The sequence below is a fragment of the Anser anser genome (genome assembly GCF_964211835.1).
Source record: "Anser anser genome assembly, chromosome: Z".
NCBI classification, from domain to species: Eukaryota; Metazoa; Chordata; class Aves; order Anseriformes; family Anatidae; genus Anser; species Anser anser.
The window spans coordinates 64,030,541-64,055,314 of NC_139723.1; the positions used below are offsets into that span (position 1 = coordinate 64,030,541).

At 42.8% G+C, this 24,774-nt stretch overlaps 1 long non-coding RNA gene across 1 annotated transcript in view; it reads left to right on the forward strand.

Moving 5' to 3' along the window:
* Nucleotides 1-24,774, forward strand: part of LOC310889772 — a 67,977-nt gene that overhangs the window by 35,869 nt on the left and 7,334 nt on the right. The window contains exons 5-8 of the long non-coding RNA XR_014576792.1: nt 9,579-9,928; nt 15,402-15,612; nt 16,146-16,293; nt 16,971-21,622. This is a non-coding gene — a long non-coding RNA (uncharacterized lncRNA). The remainder of the gene's footprint in view (nt 1-9,578; nt 9,929-15,401; nt 15,613-16,145; nt 16,294-16,970; nt 21,623-24,774) is intronic.

Genomic DNA, 24,774 nt, shown 5'->3' on the forward strand with positions numbered 1-24,774 from the left:
AGATACATTGAGCTAAAGCCAAAATCACATTATCTAGCATTACCCACTGGATAATGATGTTAGGATAATATACGATAAGCCCAACCAGAGAGTAGGTCTGTATGTTAGGCAGGTATGTGCTGAGGCTTACATGGGTGCCTCTTGCCCAAATCTGATGAAATTGCTGAAGAGTTCTCACCTAGGGAAAAACAAAGCAAAATAAAACAAAAACAACAACAAAACCAACAAAAACCCACACCTTTGTCCAGCTAAGATGAAGATTCAGAGGTCTGGTTTTACCAGAATTCCATAGCTGGAATAAATTAATTTTCTCAATATCCATTAGGGAACTAGTATTGTGGTGCTTTAATGATATCTCTGCATGAATCAATGTTTTACACAGAATTGCTTTGACTTTCACAAATATCGAGAGAGTGCCTAATTGATTGTCAGACTCCTTAAGTAGCATTGATTTTACTGCTGCAATATTCAGATGATGAGGTAATTGCATCTTATCAGCTTATTGAAAAAGTCTTGTTAAAGCAGTCAATGGTCATGGACTTCTCCAGCTTCCTAATTTCTCTTTCGTTGCTGTTCTGATTTTTCTTTTCTGTTTACTTTGTATTTTGATCCACTGGGTCTGAGTTCTGCAAGGTCGAGTGGAGGTCATTACATTGATATGTAATGGGTATTATGTGGATATCACAGGGTTACCACAGTTATTTCCTGTTCTTGGCAAAGACAGCAAACTGTTATGGTGCTTACAAATTCAGGCCTGCAATGATGCTCACTGTGTCATGCAGAGGAAGACAACAAGAGTTTGGCTCAGAAAAGAGCTTTTACACACAGATAAGTGTTAGGTTGCCCATATGATGGTGGTACAGTACCTATAGTGCATATCCAAAGAAGGGCAACAAAGCTGGTGGAGGGTCTAGAGAACAAGTCTTACGAGGAGTGGCTGGGCGATCTGGGGTTGTTTAGCCCCTAGAAAATAAGGCTCAGGAGAGACATTATTGTATTTTACAGTTACCTTAAAGGAATCTATAGCAAGGTGGGGACTGGGCTCTTCTCCCAAGCACTAAGTGATAAGATGAGGGGAAATGGCCCCAAGTTGCACCAGGGGAGGTTTATGTTGGATAATACTAGAAATTTCTTTACTGAAAGGGTTGTGTCGCATTGGAACAGGCTGCCCTATATAGGTCAAGTTACCATCCCTGGACGTTTTCAAGAAATATGTAGATGTAGAACTTAGTAGCATGATTTAGTGGTGTACTTGTCATACCTAGGTTAAAGGTTGGACTACATGATCTTAAAGGTCTTCTACAGCCTGAGGGATTCTATGATACTATTCTGTGATTCTATTTACATGTGATATTTATGCCAATGGACTCTGCAATAAAAAGGGGAGTTCTGGGAATCACCACCAGAATGTAAACAGCTTGTTTGGTGCTGTGAAACTGCACTCTTTTTGGTGCTTGCATTGACAGCAATGCTATTAAATGCCAGATTGCCCATGCTAATTCAGGTGCTTACAGGCATATGATGATATCCACAACTCTGCATACAGTCTGCTAGACCCTCGCCCCAATCTGAGCCAAGCTGTATCTTCACGAGGACCTTCTGTATTTCTGGGTTACTCCAGCAATCACCTATTGATCACCAGCCGCCAGAAACTTTAATCTGATTACAGGCAATAAAATTGGTTTCTATCTCTGGCGCCTGACTCAGGTTTCAGAGCAAGGGAAAAAGTATGACATCACCCCTGCTTGCATCTGTGTTGGGTAGCTAATAAAATTACACGAAGGGTTTGAAGACCATTAAAGTCAATGTTGATCCTTATTATTATTAAGAGCACTTTCAAATTTACTGCACCACAGGGCAGGCTTGAAAGCATCATTTTTCAAAGGTGTGTGCATTGCATTGGATAACAGTGAAGAGCCCTGCTGGCTGTAGAGGATGCCAGCAGCAGAGGGAATCAATTCTGAAATTAATTGGCTAAAAGTCCGCTTAGCTCCTTTCCTGTACAACCCCACATCCCATTATTTGGTGATAATGGGCACAGTAGCGACCTTGGGACAAGAAAGCCCCAGGTGGTCTCTTGCGTATGAAAAGGAGACGGTTGGTTGCAGAGGTGTCCTCCTGCAGACTGTTGTGGCTCCGGGGTTGCATGGGGTCTTCACTCCCTTGTGGGCACTGCTGAGCTCTGTGCAGGTGCACAAATGCCCCTTGTTCTTCCATTATCTGCTCCAGCAGAATGATTTATTTATTTTTTTCCAAAAGTTGGTATTGCCATTTTGAGGTTCAGACCAAGAGCACTTAATGCTTGATGCCCACATACATTAAATGCAGAAATACAGGACCACAGAGTGGTTAAGGTTGGAAGGGACCTTTGGAGGCCATCTGGTCCAATGCCCTTGCTTGAAGCAGGGGCACCCAGAGCAGGTTGCCCAGGACCATGTCCAGACACCTTCTGAAGATCTCCAAAGAGGGAGACTGCACAACTTCTCTGGGCAAAATGTGCCAGTGCTTTGTCACCTGCACAGTGAAGATGTGTTTCCTGATGTTTGGATGGAACCTCCTGTGTTCCAGTTTGTGCCCATTGCCTCTTGTCCTGGCACTGGACACCACTGAAAAGAATAAGACTCTGTACTCCTTGCACCCTCCCTTCAGGTATTTATACCCCCTGAGCATTCTCTTCTCCAGGCTGAGCAGGTCCAGCTCTCTCAGCCTCTCCTCATAGGGAGGTGCTTTAGTCCCTTCACCATCTTGGTGGCCATCCTTTGGGCTCCTGTACAAGTGTCTTTTGTACTGGGGGGCCAGAAGTGGACACAATGTGGCATCACCAGTCCTGAGTAGAGGGGAAGGATCACCTCTCTTGACCTGCTGATGATATTTTGCCTGATGCAGGCAAGAATACCATTAGACTGCTTGGTAGCCAGGGCATATTGCTGTCTCATGTTCAGCTTGGTGTCAACTTGGACTTGTAGGTCCTTTCCAGCAGAGCTGCTTTTCCATCTGGCTGGACCCCAGCATGTCCTGGTGCCTTGGGTTGTTCCTCCCCATGTGAAGGACTTCTTGTTGAACTTCCTGAGATTCTTGTCAGCCCACCTCTCTGGCCTATCAGGGTCCCTATGGATGGCTGCACAGCCCTCTGGTGAGACAGACACTCCTCACAGTTCTGTGTCATCTGCGAATTTACTGAGGGTGCACCCTACCACATTGTCCACACTGCTACTGAAGATGGTAAACAGGACTGGACACAGTGTTGACCCCTGTGGTCCTCCACTCATTTACTGGCCTCCAACTAGACTTTGCACCACTAATCACTACCCTCTGGGTCTGGCCATTCAGTGAGTTTTGATACACCGCACTGTCTGCTCATCCAGCCCATACTTTAACATCTTCCCTCTGAGGATCTTATGGGGAAAAGCATCAATGGCCTTACTGAAGTCCAGGAAGACAATATCCATGGCTCCCTCCTCCTCCATCAGGCTGGTGATTTCATTATAGAAGATCATCAGGTTGTCCAGGCATGACTTCCCCTTGGTGAATCCATGCTGACTACTCCTGATTATTTCCTTCTCCTCTGTGTGCCTGGAAATGGTTTCCAGGACAAGCTGTTCTACCATCTTCCCAGAGATCAAGGTGAGGCTGACCTGTCTGTAGTTCACTGGGTCCTCCGTCTTGCCATTCATGAAGTTAGGAGTAACACTTTCCTCCAGTCTTTGGGTACTTTTCCCTTTTGCCATAATTGAGCAAAGATTATAGAGAGTGGCCTTGCAATCACATCTGCGATCTCCCTCAGCACTCATGGGTGCATCTCACCAGGGCCCATGGACTTATGTAAGTCCAATTTGCTCAAATATTTCCTGACCTGATCCTCTTCCACCAAAGATACATCTTCCTTGCTCCAGCCATTCAGCCTGGCCTCTGGGACCTGGAATTCCTGATGGCCTTTACTTGCGTGTAAAGACTGAGGCAAAGAAGACACTCAGTACCTTGGCCTTTTCACTGTCTTGAGTAACCAGGTCTCCTGTTTCCTTCAGGAGAGGGCCCACATTTTCCCTAGTCTTCCAGTCCTCTATCACTGAGGTACCTGTAAGAGCCTTTCTTGTTGCCTTTGATATGCTTGGCCAGATTCAATTCTATCTAGGTTTTAGCTTTCCTGACTTGATCCCTGGCTACTCAGACATCTCTGTATTCCTTCCAGGTTGCCTGTCCTTGCCTCCAACCTCTGTAGACTCCTTTTTTTTTTTTTGGGTGTGTGTGTTTGAGTTTGTCCAGGATCTCCTTGTTCATCCACGAAAGCCATTTTTGCCCAACTTCCTCTTTGTTGTGATACATCACTCCTCAGCTTGGAGAAAGTGATCCTTGAATATTAGCCAACATTGTTGAGCCCTTCTTCCTTCCAGGGCTTTGTCCCATGGTACTCTACCAAGCACATCCTTGAAAAGGCCAAAGTCTGCTCTCTTGGAGTCCGGGGCTGTGAGCTTGCTGTGCACCCTCCTCACTGTCCAAAATATCTTGAACTCCACATTTTCATGGTCACTGCAGCCAAAATTGCCTTTGACCTTCACATTCCCAACAAACTATTCCCTTGGATATTTTGATATGTGGATAAAGGAGAATTGTATTCCAAGTGCTGTAGATTTTTCATTAGATTTTTGGAAGGGTAAAGCTGATTTTTGGATTTTAGAACTAAAGAAAAAAAAAAGATGTGGAAGAAAGAGCTTTATGTGTTGATATTAGTATGAGCAGGGTGAGCTTCTAGGGATCCCCGGATTGTGGCGGAGAAGGTGTCCCTGATCAAGCTCAAGTTATACATAAGGATTTTACAGTCAATGAAAAAACTAAAATCTGCTTATGTCACATGTGATCTTTCAAATTCAGCTGAGAAAGGTGGCTTAAAAGCTAACCTAACTAGGCTCACAAGGGTTTCCTTGACACGAAAACCTTCTGGCTGATACAGGCTGGGAAGGATGTGGATGTATTCTCTGTAGGAGTTTTTGGGTTGAACCTGCACAGCATTTTGGCAGGGTTTCATGGCTCAGCCTTCCTGCTGCAGTGGGAAGACTGGCTCCTCTGGTAAGTTTACCACATGGCAAAGTGTGTCCCCAGCATAGAGGAGCAACAGCGACTAGGCTGGAGAGTTGTCCACTGTACCCTGTCTTGTTGCTTCATCTCCTCAGCAGCTGTTGTTCGTCAGCACAAGGCAGGGCAAAGGCAAGTTTATTCTGTCTATTGAACATGTTGATTTAATTCAGGTGATGGCAGCTCCCAAGTTCAGAGTGAGGACAACTGGAAGAAGGGTCTTGGAGATGCTGTCTGGCAAACCACCTGCTCCTCAAACCAGCAGTGCACACTTCTCCTGGAGGCTGGCAGTATCTGTGTAGCTCTGCTAGACATCTTCTGGGTAGGAATCACCCCTGGTCTTGTGAATTATGCTCATAAATAGCAGATGTGCAGCAGCAAGTCTGAGGTAAGCACTTGGAAGAACTGGGACTTGAAGGACTTTGAGTGAAATGTTGCATTTTGCAAATCCTTCAGTTTTCTGGTGGAGCTGAAACCCCTGCCCACGCAATTTTCTATCTGCATCCTGATGCATTGAGGAGAGGGGAGACACATCCATGGGAATCCTCAGAAACAGTTATTTCTCTTTTTCAGTTCTGCATTGCCTTGTCCCAGCAGGCTCATAAAACCTTTGTAATAGAGCTGCACTGTGTAAGAAGTGGCTGAGGGAATGGTGTGCTTCCTAGAGTGGATAATGTTGCCCAGTTTTCCAAAGGGAGGCCATTTACAATGGTGAAAATGGTATAATCAGAATGAGTGTGTCATTTGAAACCATTCTAAATGTCCCTGTATTGAATTTTAATTTTATTTGAGAGACGTACAGCACCAGCCCCAGCACAACAGAGCAGCATCAATTAATACTGGCTAGATAAGGAACTGTATAAAGAGAAAGCACAGGCAGAGATGGCCTTAAATAAAGAGTGAGTTTCAATCAACAGGCTAGTCTGAGTAGCTACCAAGAGGTCTGTCTCTCATAAACAAAAGTTTCCTTCCTGCAGGCATCTTAAATCACTTCACAGTTGTTAAATACAAAAAGAGGAAAGGACAGAGGCAAAATCTGAAAATAACACATGCTGTCCCTCAACAGCATTTTTGCTATCCGCATCAGCATTTCCAAGCATGAATTTGCAAGGGCTCTTGCTTATAATAGATTTTCTTAGCAGGTACTTGCCATCTTCAGCATCTAGAAACTTTGTCACTGGCAGAGCTAAGCATAGGTCCTAAAACAGTCAGCCCAGTCAAAAGCAGTGAGGCACACTTTCCTGGCTAGCAGTCATAGATTTTCTTTTTCTAATATTGGAATTCCACTACAGGGACATTAAACACTATGACTGCAGTAATATTGGAACCAATGTCCTGAAAATCAGAAATTCCAGTGAAATGATGTACTATACAAGACATTTTCCAGTCCTCTGCACCACCACTGAAGCCTCGCATATATTTTGCTCCTTCATTTTCATATATATTATATTGCCCATCAATGTGCTGCTGCACGTTGCAGACCAGTGAGAGTTGGTGACACAGTGCTTGGAGGTAGAGATCAGACCATAAGCATTTATTCTCCACTCAGAGCTTATAGCTTTGGAATAGAGTTGCCCCCTTTGGAAACTGCAAGGCTACTATTCACATTATAGGTAAATATCTGTACAGCTACAGCTCAATCTGTTCATTCACTAGGGCTCCAGTGGTGCCTGCAAATTTGGAGGAAAATCAGCTACTCATCTATGAAATTAAAAAATGTCTATTTAGTAACTCCCTCTATTCCTTCTTTTAACACAAAATATAGTAAAATATCCTGGAAGGTGCTCAGACTAGAGAAGGTACATGTCACTGCAATGAAATCAAGAATATAGCTCCAAAGCCAGATCACATAGCCATCTGGACTCTTGAGGCATACTTCAGACAAGCCTGATTAAAAACCCAAGAAGCAAGAGCACTAGAAGAAGGTTATTAGAAGAACCTAGGTGTTAGCTTAAAGCTCATCAGAGAACAGCCTGAAAGTTAGGTCTTTTTAGGTTTCAAGTTATAGGGAACCCTTGGATGCCACCATAGTCTCAGGGCAGGTTCTTGGCTAACCTTTCTTGTGGAAGAGACTTTCCTGGGCAATGCAAGAATGTGAGGGTGTGAGCATGCTGTTTTGGTGATTTCACCACTTACCTTCTCTAACTATGGAAGAATACAAAAATTTAATCCTCACTGGGCAGCCTCTTCACATGAGTGGCCAAGACTTCTTGCCTTGCCCTTACCAAAGCACTGCATTTGGCAAGAACAAAAATCTTTGATCAAAGATCAAAACTGCGAGCTGAAGTAGAGTAAAGCATCTCAAAGATCATGGATAGTGCCATCTTTCTCCTTCTATCCTAGTCTCTGTGTCAAGTGAAGATAGATGGATCAGATAGCCCAACAAAAACTAAGGAAGAGCAGCTGCTCTGAAGATAGCTGTCATTGTGAATATGTTGAAAAGATGGTGATTAAACCTGATGGCCTAAGATTTAGTTCTATACAAGGCTTCTGAAATGGGTGTGTGTGGGATATGTGGCATATACAATCTTGTACAGATTTGAGCCTGTGGTGGTTACTGGATATACTGACTGCTGTTCTTTATAGTGGCAACTGTTGATAGTGGTACCTCACAGAAACATTTAGGAAATTGCTCTAAAGTTGCATCAACAACAGGAGAGAACAGCCATCTAAAAGCAAGACTGGAGTTAGCAAAGGGAGCTGATGAGTATTATCTGTAGTAGGCCTAGTTAGCAACCTACATTATGGAGTTTGCAGACTTCACTCCCAGCAGACTGAGATATCAATGTAGGTTTGTGTAGAAGCCACTGAGAAGCTCTCTGTTTGTTTATGGTTTGAGTAGAAAGGTGCAACCTGTAGTTCACCTGCTTTTGCTAGTTAGTCAGTGGTTTGGTCTTAGCTAGGAACTTCTTCTTAGCAGTTAGCTAAGAACTTATTCTTCTGGGCCTGGAACACAAGTACTATGAGGAGCAGCTGAGGGCACTGGGGTTGTTTAGTCTGGAGAAGAGGAGGCTCAGGGGAGACCTCATTGCTCTCTACAGCTACCTGAAAGGAAGGTGTGGGGAGCTGGGGGTCGGCCTCTTCTCACAGGTTACTAATGATAGGACTAGAGGGAATGGCCTCAAGTTGTGCCAGGGGAGGTTCAGGTTGGAAATAAGGAGACATTTCTTCTCAGAAAGAGCAGTCAGGCATTGGAATGGGTTGACCAGGAAAGTGGTGGTGTCACTGGGCCTGGGGGTGTTCAAGGAAAGGTTGGAGGTGGTGCTTAGGGACATGGTTTAGTGGGTGACACTGGTGGTAGGGGGATGGTTGGACCAGATGATCTTGGAGGTCTTTTCCAACCCTAATGATTCTGTGGTTCTTACCTCACTCTTTCCTCATATGTGTATTCATCTACTTGTTATATCATTGATCATAAGCTCCATACCCACACCCTGCTAGCTGGCAAGATAGTGCTGGTGCAGGTTTGTTTTAAAGGGCATGTTCAATAAGGCTGTGTCTGAAAACGTGACCCCTTTTAAAAATGCAAGAGGTTTTCACTCCTGTGTTATTGTTATAGTAGTTGGTAGTTGAGTGGAAAAAAAAAAAGAAAAAAAAAGAAAGAAAAAGAAAAAATATAAATTGCATTGGGTCAAAGGGTAGATTTATAGAAGTGTGTGGGTGTACTGGAAGACACAATTCCTTCCCCACAGAGGCCGTTTGCATTTCAAGATTTTGGAGTCAGGTTCCTCCTTCATGTCAATCAGCCTGTGGGCTGAAGAACCATACTTCGATCACAGTCCAGCAAAAAGTAAATTTTGTCATAGGTTACATTAAAGAGCTTCAATTAATTTACAGGCTGAACCATGATAAATGTCACTAGCCTTCCACATATCAACATTTGCTTCAGAATAATTTACTGCCTATATATTGGGTGTTCTATCTATACAAAACCATATTGCAGCCTGTTAACTTAAGAAAGATAGGAGAGTGAGAAAGCATTCTAATTTCTCATCAGTGTAAGAAAAGATAAGAAAAAATATTAACACATTGGATAATAGCTTTCTGAATAGAGCTGGATGAGTTTGCAAGAGAAGAGTCCCAGGCACTGATCCTGGTCTTTGTTAGATCTGGAATAAATTCACCAGAGTCAGCGTAACACAGGTGGTAGTTCAAAATGGGCTGCTGACTTTGGAAATTATACATTTTTTAAGAAGCAATTTATACAGGCAAGATTCTGCTTTGATCTTCATGACCGTGAATCTGGCAAAATGTCATTAAAGTTAGTGGTGTCTCTCTGGGTTTGTGTTGAGTGTCAATGAATCAGAGTCATGGGGTAGGAAGCAACTACAATCTGGTTTTATATTTCACAGTCACATTAAAAATGATGGCTGGGGACCTACTGAAAAGCAACATATGGTTGATACAGAAAGCTTCAGAAAAAATCTTCTTCAAAATCAACCTTAAGTTTTCACATGGAATTTAAATTTCATTTTATTTTAGTGACAAGATTTTTTGATGCTTTCCAGCTCTTTCTGTCCAGCTCCCTGCTCCTGACAGCATCCAGCACCCACACAAAGCAGCCTGTTGAAGCCATCCTCTGTCTCTGATCTGGGACAGTCTGTGGGTATGATGGTGACCAAGACCTCCTTAACATGTTCCTGCGGTGCCAACATCACCATCAGAAACTCTACCACTGGAGAAAGAAAATTCTCTTGGGAAGACACACTGAAAATGCTTCTGCCATTAATTTCTGCATTGCCTGGAGATTAGCCATAGCTGGGCTACAAAGTGGATGGGAACTCTGGTTTGGAAGGTGGGATCTGAACACACTGACCCTGCGGAGGAACAGGAACTGAGGCAACTTAAAAGTGAGGAGGTATGTGACCATCGGCTACAATATCCATTAATTATAAATGCTGAAATACGGAGTAACAAACAACTCAATTGATTGGGAGCGGACCATTGTCATGCTTGGCCATGGCTGTGGATAAACCTGACTTCAGGGATGTTATCTTGATAGAAAATCAAGCTGCCATGGGTAGAGTAGTATTTTCTCCATTATCAGAGAGGAATTCCTACAATCCACAGCAGTACTAATTGTGGGTAAAGTGTATCTCCCAAGACTGTGGACTTTGGGAACCTCACTTGATTCAGCCCGTTCATTCCAGGAGTGCGTTGCAGGACAGGTAGTGCCAAATTTCTGGTAGTGCCCCAGATATTTTCCAATACAAAGACCAGAAAGAAGTTGTCAGAGTGGTGGCTTTCACCTTATACCTTAGCTGATACAATCGCAAGGAATGAGCCTCATCTCTTGCTATGTTAGTTGTGATGGGATATATTCCCCATACTGAAGAAATCAGGCTGCTGAGAGCAGCTGTGTCTAGGAAGGCCAGAGGATGCTCCTGGGGTCAGAGGAGTTTCTTCAGCACCTTGAGAATCTCCTCTGGGGCCTCTCGGTGTGCTGACATTGATTTGACAGGTGGCACACAAGGAAATCTTCTCAAGGCAGGGGGGATTAATCAGTGACTCTTTAACTGGGTTCACAATTTGCTGTAGTAGAACAAGGAGATTACGGCAATTATAAACTGGCTAATTTTGATACTACGAACAGCAAGACCATGGTAACGTGCAGTTTAATGAGGACTAATTGGTACCTCAGAGTCTAGTCTGCTTCATGTCTGTTGCTGTTAAATTGTTTATCTCCTATGGGTATACACCAACCCAGCACCACGGCAGCCTGGCCAATGTGGGCTCAGTTTAGAGAACACAACAGTAACCAAGTGATGACAGTGATGGTATAAATGTGTGTGCATGGTGGGGAGTGGGGGAAGCTGCCTGAGCAAATCTAAGGAGAGGGACTGAATTTCTGCAAGGGACAATTGTTTTCTCAATTATCCAGAGTTTCAAGTACATTGGAAGGTAATATACTGTTTTATTGCCGTAAACCTTCTGCAGGAGAGAAACTATTATCCCTATTTCACAGAGATGCTGGAGGATGGATTTACCAAGACTATCATTTTCAAATATTGGAAAATATATTTATTCTGTAAATGTCTTGAACTTTTCATTTCAGAGAGGTGACAGAGGTCACAAAGGAAGTCAGCTGGAATTACTCTGAGTCACTTCTTTTGTTTAGTCAACCATTTTATTTTTTTTTTGAAGGATAAGGCTGTTTGTCCTTTATATTTCTTGGCCAATTAAACTCTGTGAAAAGCCCTTGCAGAAGAGCAGGTGGACATCTGCCTACCTTTGCAGTTGCTGGGAGAGTTTGGAAGTTCTTGCAGCCAGACCAGAATTTCTTCAATCACACTGCTCTGTCCCACTGCAGCCAAGGCAGGCACCAAAGCAGTGGAAAGATGTCTTATGGAAAAGGCTAGCACAGTGCCTTGTGCACAATGCCTTCTGCACAGACATTGCTTCACAACACTTGTTAGGTGGCAAAGGCTCTCTTAGTATCTGAATGACAGACCGGAATACAACAGGTGATAATGGAAGTCTAGATGAAAAACCATCCTTGTACCTTCAGAAGCTACTTTCTTTTTTTTTTTTTAAAAAAAAAGGGAAAAAATCTATTTTTATTTATTTATTTTTTTCCCTTATATACCTAAGTACTTTCCACTCAGTGCTCTTCAAGCATTTCAAATCTCTGACACTTTTCATCTCTGAATTCAAAGAACCTTTGTCTGAAGTAGTAAAATCACCAGCTAGCTAAGCTCGTTATCTAGTGCAAGAGGATTAGTTTTCTTTTGATTAAGGAAATGACCTTATGGAGAGCATTTGGAAGGGGCACATTTTGCCTGCCGTCAGCCATGTTTTCAAAGTGCAACCACTGCTTTATCTGCTTAACCAGAAGATGAGATTTTATTTACTTGTTTTCTCAGAAGATATATGAAAAGGATTTTAGGACTTGGCTCTCCTTGGTTTTGTATTAAAGTCTCCTATGGAAATTCAGAGGATTAGACTGAAACATCTTTTTTGTTAGACTGGATAAGCAGGAGGACAAAAAGAGGCAGTTTACCAGTAGGGAAGGGAAAATGGTGGTTTCCTATTGCAGTGCGTTGTGCCCGCTGAGTTTGTTTCTGACCTCACCCACTCCAGATTAAACTCCCCAGGGTTTTAGGGGAGTCCCTTTGAAGAGGAGTTTTTGGCCCCCATTTTATGCAATATGAATTATCTTCCTAACTCAGTCTCTCCTAAATAGAGCAAAGGGAATTGGCAGCTTCTCAGCTGTCTATGGTTTCCCAAAGTTTGACATCCCAAGCAGGTGCCTCTGTCTGTGTGGCTTATGTGGGGCTCCAGCATAGCCAGGGGAGGCGAGCGGGCATCCCATCTGGAAGCAGAAGCATAAATTAGCTCTGATGAATAGCAACATGACTGTCTGCAGATACTAAGCCGGGCACCTTAGGTGTCTGCTCCAAGTGGTACCTCAGGCCCCTGAGGACACACGCAGTCCTGATGTCTCTGGGGACCTGGTCCTGGGGCCTCCTCTCACCCTGCCCATGCCCAAAACACCATTTCAGCCCATCCCTCTGAGAAACTGTGTCACTGTTTCTGGGATGACACAATGTAGATTCTGCAGAAAACCCGTAAATACGAATAACCATAGGATGCCAATATCCACAGAAGTGAGATAGACGACTAAGTCTGTCCTGAATCTTTTGGCTGCTTCTCCAGTGCCCCTCATTTTCTGTGAGCTGTGGTATAACCCATTACTTCTTCCCCAATATCACACTGCACACAGCACTCTCATACCTTGAACATAAAAGATGCTATAAAAACCTAATTGTATTCTGTATCTGATGTTAGTATAATATTCCCTCAACTAATGGAGGACTTTGCAGTGCCCATTTAATTTCTCTAATGTTAACTTTCTAGACAAATTTAGCTATGGTACAAAGGTTTTATGTAGAGCAGGATTTTTCCTTTTAATTTCCTTCCTGTTCTTGCTTTTCAGCTGAAGGTCTGATTCCATGGAGCACGTTGTTCTCCTTGATAGGGTGAATTCAGCAAAAATGGAAAGAAGCTGAAAGATCATTAGAGCTGCCTGTGTTTGAAACTTTCACTTTGACCATTCGTGCAAGTTTGCATTTTTCCTAAGCTGGAATATTTGCACCCTGGGTTACTGATGGCTATGAACAAAGAAAACAATTTTCCTCAGCGGCCCAGTGTGATGGAGAAATTATGAGTTTATTTAAACTGCATTGCTTGAAATGCTTTTAGCTAGCTGTTAAGCTCTGCCTTTAAGTTTACTTAAAGAATTAGGAAGAGTTTACCTACTCCATCTTGACCGTCTGAGGGCAGTGTCACCTAATACTTGCTAAAAGTGATGATGTCTGGTCACTGCATACTATCTGCGCTGCACCCACCCTCTAAGGATGTCATCCTAAACTCACAGATGTCAAAGAGATTTTCTTCAGATCTTGACTGCATCTTGGACTTGAATATATTGCGCTCACTCTCCTGGGCCACAGTGTTTACTGATGTAAACTTTTAACTGCACAGAATCCAGTTTGGGACATAGGCCTGAAACTAGATGGGACCAAGACTGACCTTCAAGTCAGACTTCTTATGGATGTCCAGTGCAGATTTCTACAAAATGATTTTTGCATGAAGCTGTTTGTGTACGTCTAGAGCATGACTTTGGGAACACTATCCAGTCATGTTCTAACGATCTCAGGTGACAAAGAATCTACAGTGCTCTGGTAAACTATTCCATAGGCACTCAAGCTCCCTGTCAAGAACATCCATCTTATCCTAGATTAAGTACATTAAGCACATGTTTCACCAGATATTCAGTTATTCAGAATAAGTTGTCCTTCACTTAATTTTGTCTTTGTTGTTAATGGCAATCATATGTTTTGGAGCACAGCAAACCATGAATCCTTCTTGTGGGTGCTTATACGAATTACATGCTTGCAGGTCTTTCCATCTCATCCTGAAACAATGCCTTCTGTTTGTGGTCAAAACGTGTTTTAGGTAGGAGGAGATGGGAAATCCTACGGAAGGGACATCAGAAGAAAATGAAATATGGGTCTTCTGGAATGGGTAGACCCTTAGGTTTTCTCCTCTGGACTTCAGGTGCATAGTGTGGGGATGATGTGAAAAGGGGGATGGCACCTGAGTGATGATGATTTGTATCAGCTAAGAACCTGACATCATATTTATGGTTTAAGTAGGCTAGCTGTGGGCAACTGAAGAGTGTCGTGTGTTTGAGCTTATGTACATACGACGTCACATAGGATATAAGGTACATTTATATAGAGATGTACCTCAAACCTAATCCTTCCTGTTTTGCTCAGACAACTTAGTATGATTACCACACACTTTTAAGTTCCTCTTTAAACTGTAACATAATCTATTGCAACGTGATTTCTTCTGGTGGGAAATGTCAAAACAAGTTGATTTTGAGGAGACAAAAAAAGAGAGAAACAAATGATTCAGTACCTCTCAGCCCTTCTCTAGCAACAAAACTATTTGACTGCAAAGGTCTAATCTATGTCAAATAATTAGGAAAGGGGAAAACAATAATTTTGAAAGGGACATGTAAGAAACCCAAAGGCAGTGGTGATCAGCACAGTAATCCCAATGTGTTAGAGCTGATCACCCTGAACCTGTTTCCTACTTAAAGCATTAAATGTAAGAGGTTCTTTCATATTTTCCAGATGATTAGTGCTGAGAAATCACACTGACTGCAGAAATACAGTGATAGATACAGATGGGTGCTAACATTGAGGTACACGTGTTTAATTAAACACCAGTCTATCAGATGAGTTTTAGTGGTTGTTTAGGCACCAATACCCAGCTCTGGGCACTCAGGTCAATTCTAAATGCACTGGAGAACAATTATGGAAATAGCAAAATCTTACTGGAAAATTGATGTCTGGTGGGTGGGAAGTTGGCTCAACCCTTTCTCTTCTTTCATGCATTTTTAAAGACCTGATATCATGTGAAAACACTTGCAATATTGAACTGGAATCAGAAACATCTGGTTTAGGGTAGTACAGGCAGTGGTGAGGGAGTTGTGTCACTTTGTCCAGACCAATTACTAAATTACAGCTTGCCCCTCAAGTCCCCATTAAGATTCACTGGAGCTCCCCACGGCTGCAGCTTCCCCTCTGGGGAGCCTTCCAGCAGCCGCTGCTTTTAGCAGGCTGTTCTTCCTTCTGCTCCTTGCCTTGCCTAGGAGTGGGCTCAGAAGTCCTTGCCTTCATGGTGAGGGTCGGTCTTCACCCACTCCCCTGCCCACGCTCACTCCCTGGCTGGTGTCTCAGAAGCACCACAGCTGTGGGTCAGGGAAGAGAAGAAGGGCTGAGTTCCCAGTGCTTAGTCTTTCTTCTCTCTGCCCCAAGGCTCCCGTAAAGGCCAGCCGCTCGGCCCTGCTCTGCGAGGGAAGCGCCAGCTGCTCTGCTGGACGCCTGCACCCACTGCTTTGTCTGTGCCCAGAGCTGTAAACATCACCCTGAGCGCTTTCCCAGGAAGGACGAGGACAACAAGCTGATTATGTGACAAAAACACCCAAAGTCCTGTTTTGAGAAAACTTCGTCCCCGGAGGAGAGCAAGGTCTGCGGGAGACACAAACAAGGCTGGAGCCAGCCAAGGGCTGCACCTGTCCCTTGTGCGTGGGAAGGGGGGAGATTGTGGGCTTAGGGCTCATGCACTGATAGCAACGGGCAGCTTTGCACAGTGTTTTGATGGGAATTGTACAGAGAGTGCCGCAGTTTTTAATGAGGGCTCTCCCTCCTTCTCATTTCCTTAGTGGAGAAGGGGTCACATCATCCTGACTGAACTTTAGTAAAACTTTGTAAATCTACAAAGAGTTGTGTCCAGTTTCCTCCATGTTTGTGCAACATTCCCAGTCACTTTTGTGTCACTCAGGTTGTATAGCTGTACATGGCTGCTTTTTTGGTTGCTTCTGTCTGCTTTAAAAAATGCTGTTATAAAGAGTCAGCTAGGATCCCACCTCTGACTTTTGTTTCACAGCTCTAGTCACATCACTAAGTAGAACCCCCCAAGTTGTGTCTCTCCTAGTTATTTCTTTGATAATGTTTTTTTTTTTTTCCCTACCTTACCTCTTCTTGGTTTTCCCACCACAGTGCTGCTGCACTTAGCATCTGGCCTAAACTCTGGAAGATAAGAAGTCAGATGTGGTATCGGCTCACAAACTGAAAAGTTTTTAACCTCATTACCTTGAGTAATGATCCACACCAGTCACAAAAAGGAGAAAGCTGAAGAAAACCACAGGTGATGGTATTCTTAAAGCAGATGATTTTATTTTTTGAAGGGAAAAAAAAATAGTGGTGAAATATTTTCCTGAAAAACACATTGGAACACCTTGTGCAGCATATTACCTGTACACAAAATTGGATGCTCATACTAAGGTGAACCACTGTGCTCTTAGGGCTCCATGCCATTTTGCTTGCTGATCTTCATATTGCCTGGGAGAAAAAGAGAAGAAGGTGGGAGGAGGTGATGCGCAGAAGCCATTGGCACCAGAGGGAGCAGGCTGAGATCTGGTGCTGGAGCAGGACAGGAGCACAACTTTTCTTCTGTGTCAGTCACAGAGAGTTTCAAACTTGAAATTGTGTTATGAAGCCATGAGCTGGCCAGATGGAAATAAGTCTCCATACAATGGTACATGGAAAAACGAGTTCATCATGTTCTGTCTTCACTTTGAGGCATTCTTGGCAAATTTAGCCACATCCTGGAAAGAGTGGAGGGGAGGAAGAGCAGAGGGGAGCCAGTAGGCAAATGGGGCTATGGGGTTTGGTTGTACAATGCTTAGGGAAGCTGTTCAGCTTCAAAGGAAAATATCTGATTGCTGAGACAGAGTGTACTAGATAATTATGCTTATTTTTTGAACCTCAGCACCACTTTTCAGTATTTCTTTTACCACTGTTTTTGTTTTTGTTTTTCTGCAGAGTACAGTGGCAAGAATCCTTCCCAGACAATGGGGTGTAATGGTTGCAGCTAGATCTGTCGCCTACTTACGTGGCAGGTGGGGCTAACTAAACAGTTAGGAAATAGCACTGCTTTCATGATTGGTGTCAGAAGGTAAAACACAATAAACTCTATTTTTGATATTACAGGTTTTTGGTTTTATTGTTGTTTATATATATAGTTACACCAAAAATAGTTTTGGTTCATTTGTCATTTCCTTTTTTGGTTGACACACGGTATTTAGCTATTCAGTTCTCTGATGTTCCAGCAAATAGTCAGACAATTTTTAAAATAAATGTTCCCTTAGAGTTTGCATATTTTTCCTTCTGTTCATTTCTAGGTCTGGGAAATGGAAAGAGACTTCAGAAGCAGCCCAAGTTTATTTTAGAAGCTGAGCTATGTTTGCCTTTTTTTTTTTTCCTTTAACCATGGTATTGTTTTCTCCATTTTATTGTCTCAGAGTTGATGTCAGATATGATTTTTTCAGGGTACACTTTGGGTTTTCAGGATATCTAAAAAACTTTTTTTTTTTTTTCTGGATCATAGAAGTCAGAATCCCTTTACTGCCAGATGATTAATGTTCACCCGTGCTATTGAGCTGGATGGTCACTAGACTTTTTGCATAAATTTGATCTATAATGTTCTAGCACAACCATTCTCCTCCCTCTCTCTTTGTCTCATTTCTCTGTTGTTTACCCTGCTTTCCTGGGGAGATGGTGCTTATGCAGCCTCAGCCTCCGTCTGTCACTTTGGTGACTTTTGAACTCTGTCAATTTAAATCAAATTTGCGAGAGGTCAAGAGGGAGGTTCCTGCACATTTCATGGAAGTAGGAGGTCTGTTAACAGATGGCTGCACTAACAGTATTGGCCAAACTCCCGAGTCGTCCTGCACATCCTGTGCAGATTCAGGCATGAGGAATGGATGCTCTGCTTGGAGCTGGATCCCAGGGTGATTCAGGGCCGGCGGAGTTGCAGTACTGATGTCCATGTGCTTTGTCCTGTGCTGTCAGTGCAGTCACCTTCTCTTGCCTCGGGCTGCGGCCACTGCAGATTAGAAGCACAGTGCAGAAGGAGAGGAACTTTTGGGAAGAAACTGCAGAAGTCCACCAGCTGGCATCGTGAGTGGTCACTGTCCATCGTGAGTGGTCACTGTCCACTGTGTCTGTGCCAGCTTTCCAGCCACCGACAGACATAGCAGAGCCTCCCTCTTGGAGCAGTTGGTTGCCCCTGGAGGAACTGCAAGGATCATCTGACATTACAAGGAGGTTTTTTAGAAAGAGAATGTCAAGAATGTCTACCTAGAAAGCTCCTCAGCATATATATATATCAGAGAAATGTTAGAGCCAGTTTGAATCAGAACATGACACTGTGCATGCCTTCGGTGTACCATCACTAATACACTAATACACCTTCATGTGAGGCTCAGATGGCTGGAGTTTACATGCTTGTGGTGATGCTATGCTCCTCAGTCCTTGGGAGGCAGTCCTGAATGGGCTCTGAACCCTCCCAAAACTCCCCGATGCCTTGAAAGCAACATACCCTGTTCTGCACCCAGTAGTGCTTGAAAAAGCCATGCTGATCTCTACTGAGCACAGGTGTTTACATTCAGACAGTGCTGTGTTAGGCACCTGAATATCACGGGCCAGCAGGTTGGGTGTTTTGGATCCTGCACTGTTAGCTCAAACATATTTTTGCAGGCTGACAGTTAATAAATACTGCTGCAAGCACATGTTTGCACTGTGCTTGTGTGCTGCTGCAGGCAGAGGGATGCCTTGCTGCACAGACACAAAAACACTGCTGAAGGCATTACTGCAGGTTTGGGTGAAATGTGCATTGTCAGTACAGGCAGTTTTCCTTTCACCGCTCACAGATCTATGTCTTTGCTGGGATTTAAGGAAGCCTTCAACATCCTGACTCACCTCCTCATCCCAAAGTTTATTTAATAAAAGGAGGGCAGCATACACTTGCATGGCTCCAGGTACAGCTGGCAGCTTGCTAGCAGCCTAGAAGCTTTTATTTATTTCTAAGGAGTAGGAATAAGCTGAAACATTTCTATCCAACTGATTTTCTTATGTTAGACATCATCACACCAATAAAAACAAGAGGGGCTGAAGAAGCAGTGAGATGTGATTATTTCTGATGCTCTCGCTGAAGTTTTATGGTGCATTTTTCAGTCTTGATTATATACCTCGAGGCACAAAACTGGTTAAAGCAGATCTTATATCAGTTTACATTATTTCCTTGGCCTTATTGCTATTTTTTTCATAGAAAATTAAAAAGGAAAAAAATGACTTTTAGGGCCTATCATTTTAGCAGATAGCCTTTCTTGCTAAAATGGTCTTATCTGCTGTAGTTTTTGAATGTTTGGCATTCATTGCTAGAAATGTTACCATTTATTTCTTACTCTGAATCCATCTTGATACAAAATTCAAAGCACATCCTATTTATAGTCCAATTTTGAAAAGACATAAACATGGATTCCTGGATTCACAGCCTCAAGTATGAAGCTAAATATCTACTTAAGTTTTTGAGGAATGCCCGTTTGTGAATCACAACAGTTAATTTAATGCTGCATTTTTCTATGTGCCTTAGGTACTGCAATTTGATAAATCCATAACGAACTGAGTCACCAGCAGAACTTTTTCTTCTGTTTCCTGTTACCTCATGACCAAAGAGCAAAAATATGCCAGAGAAGTTTTAGCCAATATGTGTTTGGGGTTGGTGGAATTGATGAAAATCATTAGTTACTGAAAACCTGAAACCATAAACTACTGCTCAGTTTAGTCCTCAGAAAAAGTCAAATATCAAAGGAAAAAGGAAAATAAAAAAGAAATTCATCTCACAGGTACACCAGTTAGACTAATTAGTAAACAACTGCAAAAAAAAAAAAAAAGCTTTAAAATAAAGAAGCATGAATCATTCAGTGGTTATTAGTTATAACAAAATTTATTTTTTAATTTTAAAAATATCTTCATGTGGTCAGTAGAAAAGTAAGGCAAAACAAGAAGTAGACCAGAATGCAGATTTAAATTTACAGAAACTGTAGACCAATGAAATGAGAAAAATATAAGCTATGGACCAGAGAAACGTGGGCAGAAGCAGACCTCATTTATGGAAAGCATTGATCAGGAAAGCGAGAGTGTGAGGATACTCTGAGCAATGTAGTGTTTTTACTGGATTTACAGATTAATATCTTCCTGGGGTGGGGGGACCTCCCTGTATTCTACATTTCTTACTCCATGTTCAGGATATTAAAGAATTTAGTAATTCCAGTGTGTCAGCTTTTGAGTTTTACCTGAACTCCAGTTATCAGTTAGCAAGTAGTAAATACAAGAAGGACATAGGATGTGATATACTGCCTGTTTATTGCTTCTCCTTATAATGACTTATGCATGACAGTGGCTGATAGCTCTGTGGCCAATTTCTTTAGACAGAAAAAAATTTCTAGAGTGGAACCTGCTCTGTAGAGAGAAATACCTTCCATTTTCATCCTCAAATCCATCCATTTACACTGAAAAGAAAACCCGTGGAAAAACAATTCCTAGATAAATAATAAAACAAACAGAGGTTGTTGCTCTTTTCTTGGGTCTTCATGCTGTTGCTATCTTCAACTGCACAGCAAAGAGCAACACTCTGGAAACAGTAAATGGCTCTGGCTGCCTGATAGTAACCTGGGGCTCCATCCTGCAGAACAAAAATGAAATCTAAGGGCAAAAGTAATGCAGGGTACAGTGCAGGAGAAAACTACTTAGTAAATGTTTGTAATTGGGACATTTCTGGAGCATGCATAAGCATGCTAGAAAACTGATAAAGTCCCTGGGACCCTTCCCTGTCTTTTCAGATGAGAACTTGAAAACTCAGTTTTTGCTCAAATGCCCTTACTACAAGTGTATCTTCAGATATGAGAAAAGAGTTGGAAGGGTACAGAGTAACAGATGACAAGTATGTGATAGTGATAAATGGGAAAAAAAAAAGGAGCAATAAAAAGATTGTACTTAAAACCCACACAGTTAATTGGAATCCAGTCAGTGCTTTCTTTCTTGGAAAAAGAATAATAATTTGTCTTCAGCTTTGGCAGAAGAACAGCATGCATAAGAGCAAATAATATTTGAAAGTAGAACAAGCCGACATGGCACCAAGTGAGATAAATGCTTATCTCATAATCATTAACTCCTGGCCTAGCTACTGCTTTGCATTGCCAAAAATTCCGGGGTTGGAGAGGAGTTATACAGGCTAAAAATAATAGTTCCAAGGAGCAGCATCAGGAAATACTTGCAACTGAATTTTTCTGTGATCACTGAAGTACTATAAAAACAAATAAACAAAGTACATCTCCTCTTGGTTGTCCTAAATCACAGATTTGGTGTGATGGCTTCTAAGTTTTGCTGCAGAAATAGCTAATGCCCGTGTTATTCATAAACCAAGTGCCTGCTTTTGTTGGACAATCTTTTCCATCATTACCTGTCTGAACAAAAAATCCCTGCTGTTCCTAGAAGGGAGGGAAAGTGGTCACAGCAGCTTCTAGACAGCAGATCAAAAGTGTTCTGCACTCCTGTCTCAGCACGAAGCCGATCTACTGTGTTAAGCCATCTATTTAGCAAGATAACCATCTGTCCAGAGTAGGCTTGGTGAGGTAATGGTTTTATTAATTTCTTATATTAAGTAAGATGAGCAGATGAGGCTGCCTGTGGCATTCAGATATGAGAATTTGACCTTTACAAAATTATCTGCTTTCGTTTCTTGTGCAAAACATGATGATTTTCAGTGTGTCAGAGGCGTTACTGGATGATTTTTCTCAGGGCTTTGCAGTGAGCATAAGATATCAGGGTGGTAGTTCTGAATTTGTTTTCACATCTGCAGAATAGACACTTTATAATTACCAAAGCTAAAGCAGGAGAAAACAATTTCCTCCAGACTTTTGTATTTCCTCTATGCTGAAGGACATTGATTACAATTCACATGTTCTAACTTTGCTAGACAAAACTAAACTTTCTTTAAAGTCACATGCTTTTGGTTAGTAGAAGCTGTCACTTTCCGTGGTTGTTTGCTCAAAAGCTGCCATGCATCCTGTTTAAAAATGGCTACCTGTTCCTTAGTTGCATTTCCTTCTTAAATTTCCACCTGCTAGTTTTGCCAGAGCATTTCTCCTTGAACTTAAAAGCGCCTCTAGGACTCAGCATTTTCACTGCCTAAAGAAGCCACATGAATGTTGCTTTGCTAAACTGTGCAAATCAAACTTCTGAAGTCTTTCCCTGTACCTCTCTTCCAGCCCTGAAATCATTTATACAGCCCTTATCTTCAGTATCTTGACACTGTCAGCATCTTTTTAGCAATGTGCTAAAGTTGCACAGAATTGCACTTTGAGCAATGACTTCTATATTCATGGAAAAACAACAAAACAAAAAATTATATTTTGGAACGGGTTTTAAGGTAAATTCAGTCTCCAGGATAATGAACAGCTAGGTAACACAAACTAAGAAAAAAGAGTTTGTGTTTTATTTTTAATTTATTGTATGTAAATTGTGGAGAATGTTGAAAATGCTGCTACCAAATACACTAAAATATTTAATGGGTATCCCTTTTATTTGCAAAAAGAAATGCTAACAACATTGCTCATTGTCTCCTGGGATTACTCAATGGACGTGTCTGCAGGTGCCTGCAGTCCCCTGTGCAGAATGGCTGATACAGACATGCCTGGTAACGTGTACCTTTTGTGCATGTCTGTGTGTGTGTGTTCATTTGACTGCAATTGCTTCACCACCCTGAGCTTTTTGTTGTTGTTGTTGTTTTTAATGGCAAATTAAATGCTTAATTTGCCATTTCACTTTACTTCTGTTGTCTTCCACTGGATTTCAGTGCACTAGCAAATATTTGGGAGGCAAGTTAACTGGTGTCAGTTCCATTGTTTACTAAATATTCCCTGGCTGCCATCAGCTCTTGAACATCCTGATCATTAAGTGATTTCCACCACCTTAGCTGAATAAAAAAGCAAAAGCAGACAGTATACAAACTGCCACCTGTATGCTCTAGCTCATGATGCTCCCCCAATTCCTTTACTCTCTCCATCAGAGATGTATGCCATGCGCTGTGCTGGGAAGCACCAAACCCAACTGCAGCTGCCCCAGGTGAGGAGTGGGCACTGACATACACTGACCTCGAGGGAGAGGAATGTCTGCTCAGCCTTCAAAAGGCTCAGCAGGTTGTTCCTGACAGTTGAGCACAGTTTTTGGCTATTTCTCAGGGCAGTATCTGTGAAGCTGTGGGTGCCCTAGGTTATATTTCTTTGCCTTTGCCACCCTAAGCTAAGCAAGGCCTGATGCTGTTACTTTGTACATGGTGGGTGGGTAAGCCTTGCTAGGGGGTCTGCAAGACATTCCTGCATGGCCTCTGCATCTGCATGGGGATCTCCTTAGCCCATGGGACAGCCCAGTTTGGGCAGAAGGTGCAGGGCCCCATGGCTGAGCTGTGGCTGGAGTCAACGTGTCCCAGTGAAACACTGGGAACAAGAGCTATGCACAACGCGTGGTATGTGCTGCACACAATCCTTGCCTGTCCAGGAACACTGCGGTGGTGGCCAGGAAGAAAGACACAATCAGCTTCAAGGCTTGGAGGAATTCAAACCAACTTAGGGCATGCTGTAGCGGATACAGTGAGGAAAGGGACATTCCCACAGGGACAGGTTTTCCCCAAATTTACCTAAATTTGTTCTGAGCATATGTCTCATGTCTTACTCATTCGTTAAGTTTAGAGCTGCTGAAACACGATGCTTCCAGAAATGTCATCTCGTCAGCACTGTGGGGAAGCATTTCAGATTGAATGGGGAAAAGAACCAGGCGGCCATTTAACTTAAATGACACATTGCAGAAATAGCTGTGAGAAAGCCATAGCCTGTTGGCTATTCCCTTTCCCCTTTGCTGGCATTTGTTGCCAAGGTTCACATGTCCTGAACTGCAAGGGCAACCCCATCAGTTGACAGCAGATGAGGCCCTTGAAGCGCTGTTGAATAACCCCAACTCTGGCTGCTGTGGGTGGTGCATGTTGCCTTCAACTAGACCTTGCAGTTGGAGCACAACAAAGATATGCTTTTGCTTTACAAACCTCTTCCCAGAGAATCCAAGCTAGAAACAACCCAAACATTAATGATAGTAGAGAGAATAGACACAACTGGGAAAAGCTATTTAAAGGACTACCTCAGGAAACTGGTGTTTGTTAGTATGTTTTGAACAAGCTGATACAGAAAGATAGCTTAAAGCAATAACATCTGTCAGGTCAAAATCCAGAATATCTGTATGGCCCTGGTGAGCCATCACTATATCTGTGGAGCAGGAAGTTGAAGATGTGAAATTCACTGCTTCAGGATGGGTACATCCTGGGGCAATGCAAGCTGCTGGGTGCATTCCTGGTCTCTGGGGTCCACACAAGGCTGTGGGATTTCCCCTGCACCTCAGCTCGTTGCATGTGAAGATGCCATTCTCCACAGGGAGCTGCTTGCTCTTCTTCTGGTGGAATGAGGGTGCTTGGTAAAGAGAAGCTGTGCTGCCATGAGGGTATCCCCTCTTTTTGCCACTACAGTACACTTCGAGCCACTTACCTTTTCTGTAAGATGCTGCTTATGTGGAGGCTATGTTTTCTTCTCAGCTGTGATATGTCCCTGTGTGCAGAGTGAAGGTAAGGATCACTTTTATGAGCCTGTCACATGGGCTCCTCTGGGTTGAGAGATGAGCCTGTTACAGAACAAATGGTTTACAAGCCCCTGGTCCTCAGAAGGCCAAATTCCTGAATAGC